Here is a 13044-nt window from a genome sequence, read left to right on the forward strand (position 1 = left end):
ACATTGAACTTCTAGCAATGTTAGTCAAAGATATCTCAAACTTTATGTGAGCTAAATGTAAAAATTAAGCATTGGGTTCAGGATAATTAGGAAAATATATAAATAACAGATTATTTATGGTGAATAGAAATTAAACTGAAGGGAGTTTTGTTTTAAAATGCTTTACTTAAGCACCATGGTTACAAATTGTTCATAGTTGAGTTTTAGTCATAGAATGTACACTATCCTTCACCAGGGCACTTATTCCACCATTAATGTCCCTCATTTCTCTCACCATCTCACCCCCCTGACTGTCTTTGGGGAAGGCATTTTGCTTCTCTCTCTTTTTCTTTTTTTTCTCTTAATCTCCTCTCTCTCTCCTTCTCTTTTTCTGTAGCTTACTGACTCACTAAAAAGAGGCACATTATTTAAGTGAAATGAGACAAGTAAAATATCTAAAAAAATAAAAGCTATATGTCTCCATTATGAGTAATATTTGCATGTGTACAATTAATGTACACACATGAATAAATAGATAAATAGAATAGCATATTTATAACATAAAAGATAAAGATATATCACTGTATTTAAGAAAATGTTTCTGGAGCAGAGCAATAGTATAGTCATTAGTGTCTTCGCTTTGAACACCATCACCCTGGTTGGTTTGATTTCCAAGTCTGCCCAGAGGAATTCCTGAATGCAGAGCCATGTGTAACTGGGTATGTCCCAAAATATATAAAAAGGAAAGGTTTATATCATTATAAAAAGTAAAAAAAATAACTATAAAATTTTAATGTTGTTATATCAATTAAAACTTACTTTAAAATATAAAGATATTTATTTAGAAAATTAAAAGAAACTGTGACTAGAATGAAGAGTGGAAAGGAGACATTTTTATTATTAATGTCACAATGTTTGATTTCCTTTTATTACATATAACTATTGCCTCAATAAGTTTTTTGTATTGAAGTTTTGGAGAAGGTCCATAATCAAAGACTACGAGCCACATGAACTTTTAAAAGCTATCTTTATCCCATTCTGAGTCCTGTTAAAAATAGAATTATTGAATAATTGTTTGAGACACAAAACCTCAAATTCTCAAGACTTACACAGTGCAGAACTAGAGCAATTATGGCTGTATTTTCTCTGACAAAATTGGTTTAGAAGCAGGCTGTGAACTAAAAACTTTAAACTCAAAGCCATGCTGACCTAATGGCAAACTACTCATTTCTGGATGACTTCTTCACCATAAGTTACTTTTGTGAAACAGTGAGCGTAGTCCAAGGGGTTAGCCCATATTTCTCTTTTCGGGTGTATGTGGATAAATCAATCTCTCAGCATCTCTTCTTGTAACTTTTTTTTAGCTGAATGGTATAAAGTATTGAAGTGCACTCTATTGAAGGACAAAAAAATGTATTTCATTTGTGGAGAACCTTTATGTTTTAAAAAAAGAACAGCTTATTATAGAAAAGGCCTGTATGCTAAGAAAAATTATGATTTTAAGGATTATGAACCTGTCAGTATATAAGTTATGAGCTAGCAGCAGCATCTGAAGTTTTGATTAATCTGCTCATTATTTAGTTGACCCTACATGTTAGCCTTGACAGCAAGTAGAAAGAGCTGCAGTTCTAATGTTGTTTCTAGTACAAAACATGGAAGTGGGTTCTCAACAAGGCTCTTTAAATCTTTCTAAGTAGATGGTGAAGTCTGTGGAGAAATGATCTAGTAAAAAAGGAGTCAGTAATGCTTTATGGTTTAAATCTGTGACTCTACGAATCTTCATTCTTCCCTCAGCATTTGGAAGCAATTTCAAGTTAAAAAAATACCTGAACTTCGTTGCATGACTCACGTGTGTCCAAAAGGAGTGTGACAAAGATTGAAACAGCATTGGAAGCATAGTAATTAATTCAATAATTTACTACTGAGTACTAACTATATGCCAAGTACTATATTGCTTGCTGAAAGACAAATATAAAATACGTTCCCTGGGCACCCAGAGCTCTAAATCCAATAAGCACATTTTAATTTATTGGATAATAATATTATTTTTATTCATTAATTTTTCATTTTTATTAAAATAGCATTGCATCATAACACTATTAAATCTTAAATTATGTCATTAAAAATCAACATGTTTATATACTGAAGTAACTGCCTATATTAACCACTGCATAACTATTGTTACTTTTACAATTTACTCATCTTCTATCTTCTTTTTTGCCTAGCAGTAGCCATTTAGATGTCATTTTGTCCTTGTTACTTTAATAATGTTTCAATAAACATGAGAGTACATATGTCTCTTAAAATAATGTTTCTGCATTTTTAGGCACATGATAAGAAGTAAGATACTAGATCACTGGAGTGTTTTAAAATTTCTTAAAATTAAAGAAATTTTATGTTACTTTCTGTAACAACTGTCATAAATTTATATTTCACACACACTGTTTGCAAGGTTCTCCTCTTGCTGCATCTTCTTCAACATCTTTTTCTGTCTTTTGGATAATAATTATTCTCACAATTATAAGATTATAGGTTACTGATGTTTTTTATTAACACCTGTTCACATGCTTATTTATTATCCATACCTATTTCTTCTATGGAGAAGTATTTATTTAGATCTTCAAATGTTTTAATTTGTTTTGTTTTGTGGTCACACTCAATGGTGCTCAGGGATTACTCCTGGCTCTGCACTCAGGAATAGCACCTGGAAGGCTCAGGGGACCATATGGGATGCCTGGATTTGAACCACAGTCTGTTCTGGGTCAGCTACATGCAAAACCAATATCCTACTGCAGTGCTATCTCTCTGGCCCCAGATCTTCAATTTTTAATTTGATTTTCTATTGTTGCTTCTTATTAGCTATCAAATTTTTAATTTAATAATCCCCTTTTTTGTTTTGGGGCCATACTTGGCAGTGTAAAGGGGTTACTCCTGTACCTGCACTCAAATATTACTCCTGGTAGGTTCAGGAGACTATATGGGATGCCAGGGAACAAACCCAGACTGGCTGCATGCAAGACAAATACTCTATTTGTGCTATCTATTGTGCTATTGTGCTATCACTCCAGCCCATAATAAACCCTTTTAAATACATAATATTCAAAATTTTTTTGCCTTTTAGTAGTACTGGACACATGTCCCTACACATGCAAGGCAAGTGTTCTACTGCTGAACTATACATTCTGGCAAGATTCATTTTGATTCAGCATTCTTTAAAAATCAGAAAAGGAAATCTCTGTCTGTATGTCTGTCTTTCTCTCTTTCTCTCTCTCTCTCTCTCTCTCTCTCACACACACACACACACACACACACACACACACACACACATAGAGAAAACTTTGGAACAATGTATTTGATGAACACCTATGTAAATATTGTCAACAGAATACTAGAAAATCTATTTGAATGATACATTTAAAGAATAATACAGTATTTATAAATGATCTGCTTCTAAAATCCAGGAATTAATGATCCTTAATATTAAAACATTTCACCAACCATGATGCACTAGATTACCAAAAAAGACAAAGTAATATGAGCATCTCAAAAGATGCAGAAATACATTTGACAAGGTTTGGCATCCTTTACTAATTAAAAAAGTAAAATTATAGAAGAAACAAACATCAACATCAACAAAATAAAAGATATAATAGGATAGACCCATATCCAACATTATACTCAATGGTGAAAGACTTAACGCTTTTACTCTAAGATCAGGAACAAAACAAGAATGTCAAATACTGACCACTATTATTTAATACAATGTTGAAAATCTGTGCAAAGCAATGAGATCTTTTCCAAAAAAATAATAATATGAATTAATGTTGAAAAGAAAAGATAAACCTATAGTCAAGTGACATGATAATATTCATATGAAGACTCAAAGGAATTAATAGGGGTATTAAATAAAACTATAGCATAGTATCAGGCTAAGAAATTAATATAAAAATCTGTTGCATTTATATAAACATAAATCAAACCAACAGAAAGAAAAATGTGGAAAATACAATATTGCCAGAGCAATAGTGCAGCGGGTGGGCGTTTGCCTAGCACCCAGCTGACCTAGGACGGACCTTGGTTTTATCCCTGGTATCCCAAATGGTCCCCCAAACCAGGAGCAATTTCTGAGCACATAGTCAAGAGTAATTCCTGAGCATCACCAGATGTGGCCAAAAAAATAAAATAAAATAAACCAACAGCTACCAATTCTGCTTATAATAACATTGAAACAAGGGACTAAGAGGGACATTATAGGGATTAAGGTACATGCTGTACAGAAAACTAACTCCAATTATTTTCTTCTCTAGAGCATGGCAAAGTACACCCTTAGATGCACTGTCAAGTACCATTAAAGATCCTAAGCACTTCTAGTGAGGTAGAGTGGCCAGGTAATCCCCAGCAGCACACAGACTTAGTCTCTATCCTTGGTCCTCCACAGTGAAGCACAGACCACTTGATCAACAAGCACCAGGGTGAACCACAAGACCTCCTGAGTACTACATGGCCTCCCTCAAACAAATGAATTAACTATCCTAAAATAAATTTCACCGAAGAACTTTTGTAAAAAATATACACATGAAAAATCAAAGATACCATTGGAAGAAATAGAAGTAAAATCTTCATAATTATGAATTAGAAAAATAATGTTGTTAAAATGACTACATTATCTAAAGCAATATACAGATTCAATGCTTTTCTTACTGAAATCACAGTGAATTTTCACAGAATAATAATATAAAGAAATATAAATAAAGGGACAGGAAAGATAGCACAGTGGTAGGGCATTTGCCTTGCACATGGCTGACCCAAGACGGACCTATGTTTGATCACTGGTGTCCCATATAGTCCCCCAAGCCAAGAGCGATTTCTGAGCTCATAGCCAGGAGCCTGGGTGTCATGGGTGTGCCCCTCCCAAAAAAAAAATACCGACAGCAACAACAACAAAATAAATAAGTAGTCCTCTCCTTCACCAAAAGAAAATAAATAAATAAAATAAATAAAGCTATTTTCAAGTGACATGATAATATCCATATGAAGATTCAAAGAGGTATTATTGGGGGTATTAGATAAAACTAACTATATCATAGTGGTAGGCTAAGAAATTAATACAAAAATCTGGTGCATTTATATAAACATAAATCAAACCAGCAGAAAGGCTAGCTATACTTCCAAGTTGTTCTGGGCCTGGCTGATACCTCTGTAGCATTCTCTGAAAGGGAATGGGAGGCAGATTCCCCTTTCTGTTAACTATAGTAGTCAAACACCACCCCCTACATCCTCTGACTTGAAACAGCCCAGCTCCACGACGGAAATCAAATAATATAAGCAGCTAAATCCTCTCAGGAGATATTGGACTATTAGGGCTGAATTCTCTGTGAAAGGGGATTGGGATAAAGCCCCCTGTACTTACCCCACCATCAAAAAACCCAGAAGCCCCCACCCCCACAACCGCCATCATCCTGGCAAAAGAAATAGCCATGCTTCTCCATCAAGCTGAAAAAAAATAATAATATTGGCTTCCAATACTTTCCAGGTATAGTCTGGTCCTACTTTATACTCAAGACATTCTCAGAAAGGGGATGCAGATTGCCCTTTCTGAAGTATGAACTACAGTAGCCCAAGAGTACGCCCAAAACCCTAAGACTGAAATGGTTGTTATGGTCCAGCATCCAAAAGACCACACAGGCAATGAGCTTGGTATCATAGAATTTTATTAAGCAGAAATCACAAATCAAGCAAGTATTCTGCTATTCTTTAATGAGTTCACTGGTGATTCAATAACTTTCAAAAATATACTTGCTACTGAACGTTTTCTTTTTTTTCCTTTCTCTTCCATCTCTTTAGTTTTTCTTTCAATTTTCTTTTTTTTTATGACTTTGCTTTTGGTTATCTTGAAAAAAATATTATAATCATTAATGTTAACTATGTGATGCATTTTCTTTAAATAAATTTAATTTAAAAAAAGAAATGCCCTTTAGAAGCAGAGTGACCCTAACCTTGAGAAGGTCCTTCCTTTTATGCCCTAAAATCACAACTCACAATTTCCTTATGCCCTTAAAAATGATTGGTTAGATCCACCTGGAAAGGAAATTGCTCATGTTTTTTTTTTAAAACAGACCACCAGTTCTTCCTGCTTTTTGGTGGTAGGTACTTTATTCAAGACATGGTATTCAGTACATGGTTAGAAGGAAATTGCAAGGTCAACTTACCCTGTCTTCTCTCATAAAGCCTCATTCCAAAGAGGGGAGGGTTTCAGCACATGGTTGGGGGGGTGACTGAGAGGTCAATCAATGTATATTTATATACATATAAACATATATATTATATATACATTATGTATATAATGGCTGATATCTTAAGATGGAGAAACTTAAGCAAATTCTTAATTCAGAGTGGCCTTACATGGCCAAGCTCCACTACTTAATCTTCTCAAACTTGCAAGTCCACCGAATTTATTTTAGATCTAAAATCCTGGATCGTGTAGCCACACAAGGCCATGCAACACCTCAATACCTTATAGAAGTGTCATCCCAGTAGTATCACAGGAAGGCTAAAAGGAAATTTACCTAGTAATCTACCAATCTCAGTGAGGCCAAACAGTAATACCAAAAGCTCAACTAGCTCCAATCACAGCCCAGTAAATCCTTAGACACTGACTTTAGTAACACCATTAACAATCATTTCAAATTGACCTGTGTTGACCTAAGTTTTAATAATACCACTTGTTTTTGTGTTTCAATAAGCAATATGAAGTAAATTTGTTAGTACTTGCATGGAAGGGGTGAGAGATAGGGACACTGGTGAATGTCTGCATGACAATAAAATGACTGTATTATGGCAAATCTTTGGATTATTATAACAATTAGAAAAAATCTAATTTCATATTGTTTGTCTCCCAGTGAACCTGAGAGACCCCTAATCTAACAGTTAAATATTTATTTGGCTTATGAGGGGAAATTTTAATATGGAAGATACTTTGATTTATCTTATACTACCACAATATAAGATATCCAAAATATAATGTGTTTCTACAAAAATATGAGGCTTAATAATTAAGTTTGAGGCTAACTAGATGGCTAATTTAAGTACTAGATGTTGTTAGTTGAAGAAATAAACTGTTGAATTTATTAATGTAATTAATATTTCCAATATAATATTTACATAAATATTTTCAGTATGTACTAGCCACAGATGGATCAACTAATATTAGTGTGGCTGATGAGATCATAATAATTTCACAGTTTTTTGAATTTGTGCTGAATCTGTGCTCAATAATTGTTCTGATGGGACTTAGGGGAACATATCCAGTCTTGGGGTTCAAACCCAGATTGGCTGCATGCAAGACAAGCATGTTACTTGCTGTACTATCTCTCCAAACCTTTTACTGAATCCTGAACCATATTTTGTCACTAAGATATCAACTTCTAGTAACATATTACAGACCATTTTTTTTTAGTGATTAAGAAAAAGTCTTGTTGAACAAATTGAATTAAATAATTTTACCTTAATTTTTTTTTGCCATTTTTTTGTCTTGGGACCACTCTCAACAGAGCTCAAAAGGACCATGTGGTGCCAAACAGTAATCTTGACCTCAAATCTGCAAATCCCTTTGAACTATTACTGGTCCCAAGATATTATAATCTAAAGTTGCAGACTCAAAAGATATAAATTTACACTTCTCCAAAGAGGACATACATATTGCCCACAGACAAATAAAAAATATTCAACACCACTTATTATTTGGAAAACGCAAACCAATACCACAATGAGGTAACAGTTTATAACAGGGAGAATGGTCTCTATCAAAATGATTAGAAATTTAAAATGTTATATATATAGAAAACTCAGGTATACTGTTAATGAGAATGTAAATTTCTGAAGCCAGAGAGATAGAAGAGCAATTAGACACTTGATTTACATGTGATCAATCCAGGTTCAATCCCAGGCATCTCAAGTGGTCCCCTGAGCCTTCCAGAAGTAATTCCTGAATGCAGAACCAGGAGTAAATCCTGAGCACCACCGCACCAGCGAGTGTAGCCCAAAAGCCAAACGAATAAACAAACAAACACAGGTTTGTGTCTATTGACAAATGACCAGATTGGAAAACTGCAAATATATTTATTCAATAGAATACTACTCTGCCTTAAAATGTAATCAGATCATTTGAGACAAAACTGGATGGATCTTGAGGTGTTTATGCTAAGTACAATAAGCAATGTGAAAGGAGATCACTAGATATTTTCACTAATATATGGACTATAACTAAGATCAACATTAAAAAAAACTAATTCCTTGGCTCAATGAACACTAAGGTGATAAAAAGAGAGGAAATTATTGGGAAGAATGGGTAAAAAGGTCTTTGCTAGTGGTATAACATTGGAACATTGGTGGTTCATGTGAATTCTATTCACATATAAAATGCCAAGCTGTGTATCAAAATGTATCTAAATTAAGAAATCCATTTATGGAGCCGGAGCGGTGGCACAAGCTGTAAGGCATCTGCCTTGCCCCTGCTGGCCTGAGACAGACCACGATTCGATCCCCAGGCATCCCATATGGTCCCCCAAGCAAGGAGTGATTTCTGAGGGCATAGCCAGAAGTAGCCCCTGAGTAACACCAGGCATGGCCCAAAAAACAAAAAGAAAATAAAAAGAAAAAGAAATCCATTTATAAGGCAAATAGATGGTCTAGAAAATGGTTCAATGGAAAAGGCATCTGTCTTGCAAGTATAAGGATCTGATGCCACTCACAGGCACAGATTCTGTTCTCAGTGGCTCTCTGGCTGGGAATCTCAGTGCTGCAATAGTTGTGATCACTGGAGTTCCATTTAGATGTATGGAGTAACACAACTAAAATGCAACTGCCAGCAAGCACACAAGTGTCCCATTGAACCCCTGACCAAAACGTGCACAGCACCACAGCCCTCACAGCCTCTGGTGAGCTGAGCACTGTGGCTAACATGTGAACATGAGCACCACAATGAAATGTGTGACCTCTGGTGAGCACCATAAATAAGCATATGTGGCCCCTGCTCATCACAACCACAAGGAAGCAAAAGGAAGAACAGGGTGAAACTGGAAAATAGAAATGGAAAATAAAAGAAGAGCAGCCAAAGCAATAATACAGTTGGGTAGAGCACTTGCCTTACATGCAGCCAAGCTGGGTTTGAACCCCAGAATCACACATGGTCCCCTGAAGTCTTCCAGGAGTAAGCCCTGAACACTACCAAGTATGCCCACAAAATAAAAGACAAAAAATTGAGGTACAGTCTCAGATCTCACAGGGAAAACATGAGGAGTTCACTAAACCTAATTCTTCCCTCATGATAACAACCACTGGAATATTTGCTTTTGTTCTTGTCTAAAAGAAGGCATGTGGTTTCAAAATGTGTGAAATGCATCAGAATCTAATAGCAAATCTTCTGCATTCGGCCAGCCTGTTTGCCTCCCACTCCAGGTTCCTTCCCCAAGAGAAAAAAGACTTTACAAAGTCACCCTGTGACCTTGAGTTTGATCAGCCAAATTTCTTCCAGCCCTGGAATTTCATAAATTCTTCTAGAAATCTCAACTCTGCCTTTCCTATCCCAGAATAGTCCTGCTAAAAATCTTGCTTTGAGATATAAGCCAGACATTCTAGAATACAAAATGTTAGTCTCTGTATATCTTTAATAGACACAAGCAAAGAAGTTTTGTCTTTTGCAACAACTATTCTCTGTCAGGCATGGAGAATCAAACCAGCTACTCAAAAATTTCTTATTTTCAGTATGATGTACAGTTAAGGTAAATACACACACTCCATTTTATTTTTGATATCCATATCTTACTACCTACAGAAAATGAATATACATTATGTTTTCAGCATAAAATTTAAAATATATCTTATCTCAATAATAACAACCCTGTATCCTGAGCAACACAACTTTTTCCTTTGTTGCAGTAAGGTGACTCTTACTGGAATATATTTCTGCTATGTGTAAGATTAGTTTTTCAACTAAAAAACTCCCAGAGTGTAGAAATTCCCTGTTTTATTAAATAGAGCTATACATTACATCAGATGCTCTAATAGATGTGCTTTTTAAATTTTTCTAATTATTTATTTTATTTTTTTAATAGTCACCATAAAATTACAAAGTTATTGTGATAGGGTTTCAGGCATAAGATGTTTCAACACCAATCCTTTCACCAGTGTCCACTTCCCTCCACCAATGACCCTCCCACTCCCATTTAGTTCCAAGCAGGTCTGCTTCTTCAAGAAGCACTTTACACACACACACACACACACACACACACACACACACACACACGTTTCCACTGTGATTTTTAGTGCTGCTGTTGATAGGATTTCATAGATAGCATTTTTGTGGGAGTTTTAATTTTTTGTTTGCTTTGTTTTGGAGTCGCACCCAGCAGCCTTGCTCAGGAGATGCTCTGGCTCTCCACACAGAAATTACTCCTGGCAGGCTCCGGAGATCATATGGAATGCCAGGGATTGAACTCGGGTAAGCCTCATGCAAGGCAAACACCCTACCAGTTGTGCTATCACCCCAGCCCCTCAGATATAGCACTTTATCGCCTTTCATCATTACTTCTACCTAGTTGCATGCTTCTTTTCACCATAAACATTTGCCACACATACCTTCCCACTAGTGTCTCCTCTAACCCCCTCAAGGGCTTGTTTCCTACTAAATATCAGTTCTCATATTCATTGTTTCCACTGTCTTTATGTATTCATTATTCCACCATTGTTTCTTTATACCCCACACAAGAGAAAGATTATTCTCAGTCTCTCTTTCTCTCTCCCTCTGACTAAATTCACTCAGCATGATATTCTCCAGGTCCCCCCATGTACCAGAAAATTGCATGACTTTATGACAAATGAGCTTTACTCAAATTTTCTGGACAGTAACTTCATTGTTATCTGAGGGCTTGACTTTGCTATTCTAATTTTGAGTGCTAGTAAAAATACCACTTCTCAGCCCAAAGACTTCCACTCAGTCATCACTTCGAACTGGCTTCCCTCTTCCTAAATCTAATTCTTCTCTAATGCAGCTCCCTGTGCGTGAATACTAATAACAGTTTTTATTTAACTTATTCTAAATATCAAAATAAATATGATTAACATATATGACCCAGCAACATGAGATAATTATAATTTCTAAATCCCTCCAACATATAAAGAAATTAAGGTAAGAAAGGGTATTTTGGCCCGGAGAGATAGCACAGCAGCGTTTGCCTTGCAAGCAGCCAATCCAGGACCAAAGGTGGTTGGTTCGAATCCCGGTGACCCATATAGTCCCCCGTGCCTACCGGGAGCTATTTCTGAGCAGACAGCCAGGAGTAACCCCTGAGCACCGCCGGGTGTGGCCCAAAAAAAAAAAAAAAAGGGTATTTTCCGGGCCCGGAGAGATAGCAAGCTGTGTTTGCCTTGCAAGCAGCCGATCCAGGACCTAAGGTGGTTGGTTCAAATCCCCGTGCCTGCCAGGAGCTATTTCTGAGCAGACAGCCAGGAGTAACCCCTGAGCACCGCTGGGTGTGCCCCCCCCCAAAAAAAAGGGTATTTTCCCAAAGTAGTAGGCTCAATAAATGGCAGAGCTGGAATCCAGCCTCACTCAAAATCAAAATCCTTGGGGCCGAAGCAATAGTACAGTGGGTATGGCATTTGCCTAGCATACTGCTGACCCAGTTTCAATCCCTGTGATTCCATATTGTACCCTGAGCACTGTTTCCAAATTAAATGTGGCTTTGTTTTGTTTTGTTTAGGGGCCACACCTGGCAGTGGCACACAGGGGTTACTCCTGACTCTGCAGTCACGGCAGGCACGGGGGATCATATGGGATGTTGGGATTCAAGCCCGGATTGGTCCAAGGTCAGCTGCATACAAAGCAAATGCCCTACCGCTGTGCTATCTTTCTGGCCGAAAATTGAATGTGTTTTAAAATTAGATGTGTGTGCATATTTCCCTCACTAACCAAAGTAATGAACATTTCATATCTAAGATAGCATAAATCAATAAAATAAATATGGTTGATTTGTGTTTTGTAATATTTTCATATAATTCCAGATCCCCAAAAATAACCTACCAAGTCATGCCAAATATAACATAAATTCTAAATCAGCATCAATACAAAAGCAGAAAACCAAATATTCTCAGGATCCATAAGAAAGGAGAAGGAAAAGGGTCTACTTCCAGAGTTTCTACAAGAAATCCATTGATGCTATTTTAGATATAAAATGTTTTGTAGTAACATTCTGCTTTTGGTGGTTAGTGGGGAGAACCTGAATACACATACACACATATTTAGTTTGGAAACAATAAAATGAAATGTTATAATTTATCAAAGAAATCCTTTGATTTGTACTCTCTTCGGCAGCACATATACTAAAATTGGAACTATACAGAGAAGATTAACATGGCCCCTGCGCAAGGATGACACACAAATTCGTGAAGTATTCCATATTTAAAAAAAAAAAAAGAAAAAGAAAAAGAAATCCTTTGATTCTGTGAGAAGAAGAAAATTTAATGTCTAAGGCCCAGTTTTATGATTGAGGCTGAATTCCAGTTCTGCTATTTATAGTCAACTCTTACATTAGACAAATACTAACTTTTTTCTTCAATGAAAAGAAATTTGACACAAATCTGTGTGTGTTTTAAAAAAATTTCTCTATAGCATAAAGACCTCAAATTAAACTAAGGGAATAAATGGTATGAGTAAGGCACCCAGAAATGCTCAGGGGTTACTCATGGTTCTGGATTCAGAAATTATTCCCAGCAGCCTTGGAGGACTATATGGAATGTCAGGGACTACTTTGAGGACTAGTGCTTCTAAGGCAAGTGCCTGTACCCACTATATATTATCACCCCAGCCCACAAGATTGTTTGGTTTGGTTTGGAGGCCAAACCTCATGGTACTCAGGTGATACTCTTGGCTCTGCACTCAGAAATCACTTCTGCAGGTCCAAGGACCATATGGGATTCCAGGGATCAAACACAGGTTACCCTCATGCAAGAACATAAGACAAATGCCCTACCAGCTGTGCTATCGCTTCAGCTTCAACAAGAGAGCTT

General features: G+C 36.3%; 1 long non-coding RNA gene and 1 other non-coding gene across 2 annotated transcripts in view; both read left to right on the plus strand.

Annotated features, from left to right (window-relative positions):
• Positions 1-13044, plus strand: part of LOC126008889 (uncharacterized) — a 681047-nt gene that overhangs the window by 651771 nt on the left and 16232 nt on the right. The gene's annotated exons all lie outside the window — the stretch shown is intronic.
• On the plus strand, positions 12334-12440 carry LOC126010579 (U6 spliceosomal RNA). Its single transcript, XR_007496601.1, has one exon. It is a non-coding gene; the product is annotated as a U6 spliceosomal RNA (small nuclear RNA).

Source organism: Suncus etruscus, chromosome 5 (assembly GCF_024139225.1).
Source record: "Suncus etruscus isolate mSunEtr1 chromosome 5, mSunEtr1.pri.cur, whole genome shotgun sequence".
Taxonomy (NCBI): Eukaryota; Metazoa; Chordata; class Mammalia; order Eulipotyphla; family Soricidae; genus Suncus; species Suncus etruscus.